Raw genomic sequence first — 6185 nt, 5'->3', positions numbered from 1 at the left:
AAGCTTTTTATTACAATTCATCAAACATAAATTGGTTACCATGGGTAACCCAAAGGACTCCAAATTTTACTAGCCATAGACTTTCCCAAATGCAATTGTTCCTGAGAAGTATTTTTCTCTAGAAGGTGGCAAAACTCCTAAGCAATAGCTGTTTGGGCTAATGGTAGGGCTAACGCGTGTAACATCCATTGACAAATTATCAAATATACATAGAAATGTGATTGTTCACAAAACGGATCATGATATAACATGATACAGCATTTAGTACTATATCAAATAAAATGTTGCTGAAAACTGTAGAATATTCAAATTATGGACATTTTATTCTGCTAATAATGCTATCTTGCAAACAAAACAAATCAATAAAGCATGCTTAACAATAGCAGAACTCTTTGACTTTTAATTATATTATCCACTCTTTTTACCTTAACAAAATTCATAGTCCCATCAACACCATCAGGTTATGACTTCCAATTATTTATCAACTATTTAGCACGAACACAGGCACAAATATCGCAGTAGGGAAGTCAAATCACATGTCAACACATCACAGTTCCAGGGCAATAGCACGCCTCTTCTCCTCTACTACTCGGTGGGCCTGGCCATTTCCAACTGCCTCGGAGGCATATATGTCTGTCTGATCAAATGTGTCAACTTCAGGTTCTGTGTCTGAATCTTGCAGCAGAATGAAGTTGTGAAGGACACAACAAGCAAAGATGACTAGCAACATCTCTAGCTCCACTAGCACTTTCAAGTATTTCAGCCGCCTGAATTTGCATTTCAAGGGACCAATTGCCTGTTCCACATCAACTCTTAGATGAATGGCATTTGTTGGATTTCTCTCGCAAATGGTGCAAATGTTCATGGCCTCGATACAGAACAAGCAGATTTCTTGTCAGGTGGTATGCTGAATCCTCGAGAACATGGTACTCATTCAGAAGATTTTCAATTTATGCGCTACTGGGCTGTTCATATATACATGGGATCATGCACAGAACTTGGCCATCCAGGGCATATGTCCAAACATTTCAAGTTACTGTAACAGACTGCTTGAAGAACTAAACTGTTGATAAACAAGGACCTATGCTCGGATGTTGGGGCAGGACATGCACTGTGGGATCCATCAACAGCCCCTACAACGCCAGGCATTCCACAAAGTTGATGAAATCCATCGGCAATGGTCTTCAGCTCATGACGAGATTCTGGAAATCTGATGTACTGATCCATCGTTGTCGACAAGACTCTACATGTTGAAATGACTGTGAGATGTAAAGTACATGAAATAAAAACAGTATATGTGTAATTCATGCTAGAGTTTAGAAATTTTATTTAAGCTTGATTGCATTGAAATCCTTAGGCTCATTTAGACATTCCTTTATGGGGAATAATCAGTACTTGAAAAATATGAAGATAGAGCGTTGAGGGTTTCTTATAAACAGGGTTGAAACAAAAACGTTCCCATCACTAGGCGGACACCATATCCACTACGCCAGCCTGACAAAGTATTGAGTAAATGAAGTGAAGCTTCTAAGTTTTGTTTCATTTGATTGTTAATAATGTAACATATTGCATACTTAATTAGAGTATTTTTCATAAATACTCCTTCAGCTTTTTATTTATATATGAAGGTTAGGGCCACTTCCTGCGAGCCTAACAAAAAAATAACCAAATTCGTCATAACTTCTTCACATAAAATTTACCTTTGCTTATTCCAAATCAGTCAGCCACGCTCCTGTATGATTCTTGGTTACCAAGCACCCACAAGTTGCCAATATCCTTTTATCAACAGACATTGTGCGCTCACGTACCATACATGGGGTCACAGTTTCACAGGATTCCTACAAAATAAATGATTTGTTCATGCATACATTTAAAATAAAAGTTATTTTAAAAGAATGTGTAGGTACCTCAATTCCCTATACATAACTTTTATATTATATTAATTACAAAATATTTAACAGATATTTAACAAAAATAAACTTGATTCATAAAATTAATCATAAATGAATAATAGACCAGTTTCACAATATTTACACTGATATTATTTTTAGATATCATGTGACGCGTCAAATTTCAGAATGAGGCTGAACGTGTAAATGTATTTTCTTTTGCTATGCAAATTGCGTTGAATATCAAGATTTTAATGCGTACTGACACTGGTTACAATAAAGTCAAACATATGCATACAGTCATGTGTTTTGTCAATAAATTGATAACATCTAAATAATAATTCAACGACATAATATTTAGTACTATTTGTGCATATTAATAACTTTTGTTTAATCTTATTTAAAAATATGAGTTACCTATAAGAATCAGAGTAAATGTGGTCTAAAGACTAAACATCCATTATTGCACAAACCGAAGTCATTAATTAGCAGTATTATACAATACAAAGTATTATATAACTACGATTCTCAAAGGTATGGGTGTATTAGTGTGTGTACAATTTCATGAATGATAGAACCTGTAAGAGTTGAATCCACCATAAGACAAAGTCCTATAAAATAGAAGAAAATGACACTTTTTAAAGGTTATGTTTATTTTCTTTTACATTTAGTTAGTTTTCTTTTACAGTGAATGACAATATTGAAGAATCATAAAATACATAAGAAAAAAACGAACTTGGTGCAAATTTATGTTTATTGGAATCTCTATATAAGTGATTATGTGTCATAAATATACAGCATTTTATATCATAAATTCTAATTGTTTGTATTTTTCGGGATCATTATTTAACCCAGTACGTTGTGATCGAACAAAAAAAGCGTGATTTTATTACTTTGTTCCGTACGCTACTGTACACTCTGTATAAGACTAGGTAATGAGGGAGTGTTATTTTTCGGGTACCCGCTAAATACGTTAATGTTTAGCATTACATTTTTGAAGTATTAAAAATACAAAGGTATAAAGCACTTTATAATTATGATAAAACTGGCTAATATCTATACAGTATTATTTTCTGACAATCTGTTTGGAAAGGTGACTTTCAATGTTGACAATATCTTTTATGTTCAATAAAAGCAACAATTAAGTATTTGGCGTTAAATTATTCCAAGAAATGACTACCCAATGCTACAACCATGAGAAGACATGGTCACATAGAGGTGCCATTAATTGTGTTTAAAAACCAGATATGTGCAACCTGTGGTTTATGACATCACGTTGTAATTTAGTATTTGTCTGCACAGTATCTGATCATAACGAGGTTATGAGTTTGTGATGAATACAGGGGCATTTAAACGCAAGATATATCAATAAACAAAATAATTGATTGATCGCCCTAATAATGCGCAAACAAAGAGTGTCAGATAATCCAATATGTTTAAGACTGTTTATTTACACACACTAAGTATTGAAAGGCAAAGCCATACCCGGAGTGTCAGAATTTGTGCAAAAAAAATGAATACAAACAAGTACTTTAATCAAGAAAATGTATTTCATATATTGGCACTTAAAATGGAAAGTATATATTAAGTAATTAAAGGCTATTTCTGACGAAGTCAACTTGTGTTGGCAATATCATTAAGTCGCCGAATGATCAAAAGCAGAGCGATATTGCGATGCACTACTAGAAATCTCTACACGTAAAGCCTCATTCTGGAATTCTGCGAGTCATTTGACTACGCACTTTTGGCTTATTGTGAAAAGGGTCTATGCACTTATAAATACTTTAAAGAAGTAGATTTTCCATCACTCTACAGCAGCTGCGCTTTCTTAAAGGAAGTTTGGGAGTAAAATAGATCTACTCCAAGTTTTTGTCACAAAAAACCTTCCAACATACAACACTTTCAAGTGGAGAATTAGCCGCATTTAGTGAATGCTTTAGAAACATGATTAATTTAAATCACATGTAATAGCTATAGAAAAGTTAAGTTATCCAGTTATTCTTGCTGCAATGTGGATAAGAATAATACAAACCAATAGCTGACAAACCTGATATCAATGATATGTTGACCTTTGAAGTCAAAATTGAGACCTGAAATCTGTCTGTATAGAGTGGCACAATTTGTTTGGCATATCTTCAACCATTACTGGCAACACACACCTACAAAATGTATAAATAAAAGATATACAAAAATAAATAAATTAATAATTATATTTATTTACTTATGACGAAATGTTTTAATCTACATCAGCTATAACGAAACTAAAAACGAATTCGAAACAATGCCTTATTTTTATTAATAGGTTGTAAACAAACATAAATTTATTAATATATTGATGTTCAATTGAACGAATGCAAGACTTAAGTACATTACATAACAATAAGTTATTATTTGAGTCGGGTTCTGAGAAAACTGGGCTTAATGCATGTGCGTAAAGTGTCATCCCAGATTAGCCTGTGCAGTCCGCACAGGCTAATCAGGGACGATACTTTCCGCCTAAACTTGATTTTCGGTAAGGAGGGACTTCCTTGAAACTAAAAATACCATAAAAGCGGAAAGTGTCATCCCAGATTAGCCTGTGCGGACTGCACAGGCTAATCTGGGATGACACTTTAGTCTTTACGCATATGCATTAAGCCCAGTTTTCTCAAAACGCGGCTAATTTAATTAACAATTGTCAACATTATGCATATTATCGGATAGTTTTACACAATATTAAAAAAAGTACAAATACAAACCTGGCAACACATGTAAATGATCGTATGCAATAAAGTTATTGATCCCAATCTGATCTATTTTCGAATTATCTGCGAATCCATCGAGTAGAAAGAATAACCATGCAATTCGCTCCGCCATCTTGAAACGTTACACTTACTGAACGCACTGATTGTGTTGCATTTGTTACACAGTTTCTGATTGGTTATTTCTAAGTATCGGATCCAATCAAATTACATCGTGTAACTACGGATTCTAACACCTAGCAACCCGCCTTTTGTACAGTAATTCAATGCTCAATTTTTGCGGACGATACTTGTGTTCCGCGCTTTTTGGATCCGGTATTTACTGGATTTTCTCTCTTAAATAGACCAGAGACGTAGATAACAGAGATTGGAAAGTCGCCCATTTTCTATAATAAAGCGTGCCGAGTTATCACACGTTACGGGATTTCGCGAGACTTGAATAAAAATAAAGACGACGCCATTTTGTTTGCGAAGCGGGTAAAAGCTACAAACTAAAGAGCGAATTTAGAGCGAGTACTTTGTTGACATTGACTGAATATGTTATTTTTAAATTGCTAGGTAATGTTTTCACCAGACCAGTTCAGTAAACAAGCGACATCATTGGAGGTTACGGTAAGAATCGTTACAAACATTACTGCATTTTTACACTATTCTCGGAAACACACTTTTTGCTCCAATTTCAGTAAACTTGTGAAACATTTAACTAAGAAAATATGACCTGGATATTATTAAATTTGATTTTTGTATTAAAGTACTGATTCGGTTTAATGAATTCACACCTTTTTATAATGATATTCTGTTAGATAATAAAATTACACAAGATTTTATTTACGCCATTTCGCCGATGCATTTGATTTTCAATTAAAACTCCTCATAGTTTTAGCGACTAAAACTTCGAATATAAACTATGGATCACATCATATATGGTATCATTTTAAAGTGCTGATTGGGTTTTATGTCTGCCCATATTTTCATTGTTATATTTCATGAAATAATGAAGTTGTGCAAGTTATAATTTTACCCTATTTTTCACATACTAGCTTTCAGCCATTTTGGTTTTCCATAAAAAACATGCATATTTCCAGTGACATAAGCTAAAAAAAGGTGCGTTGCATCATATCATAACTGATATTTTTTTAAAGTGCTAATTTTATTGTATTGTTTGCACAAATTTTCATATTGGTATCCCTTTACAAGAAAATAACAGCAGATTATATTTTCCCCATTTTGTTGGTGAATGCTTTAAGCCAAAATATTTCAATCCATACTCTTCAAAGTTCTAGCGACTAAAACTGACAAAATGTTCGATGGATCATATCATCAATGGTATCATTTTAAAGTTCAGACTAAGTTTTAAGGCTGCCCATCTTTTCATTTTGATATTCCTTTCAATAATAAAATTATCCAAGTTTAAATTTGTCCTGTTTTTCAGATATTTGCATTCAGTCGTTTTGATTTTCCGCAAAAAACTTGCATATTTTGCGTGGCCAAAGCTAAAAAGGGATGCATTGCATCATATCATAACTTATATTTTTGTAAAGTGCTAATTGTAATT

At 33.4% G+C, this 6185-nt stretch overlaps 1 long non-coding RNA gene across 1 annotated transcript; it reads right to left on the bottom strand.

Moving 5' to 3' along the window:
* Window positions 1–417: 417 nt before the first annotated feature.
* Window positions 418–4845, bottom strand: LOC127849522 (uncharacterized). Its single transcript, XR_008034891.1, has 4 exons — window positions 4628–4845; window positions 3937–4048; window positions 1701–1838; window positions 418–1259 (listed from the first exon to the last, which is right to left on the bottom strand). It is a non-coding gene; the product is annotated as an uncharacterized LOC127849522 (long non-coding RNA).
* Window positions 4846–6185: the final 1340 nt, after the last annotated feature.

This window comes from Dreissena polymorpha, chromosome 11, assembly GCF_020536995.1.
Source record: "Dreissena polymorpha isolate Duluth1 chromosome 11, UMN_Dpol_1.0, whole genome shotgun sequence".
Classification (NCBI taxonomy): Eukaryota; Metazoa; Mollusca; class Bivalvia; order Myida; family Dreissenidae; genus Dreissena; species Dreissena polymorpha.
This window is presented reverse-complemented; position numbering and strand designations above follow the sequence as displayed.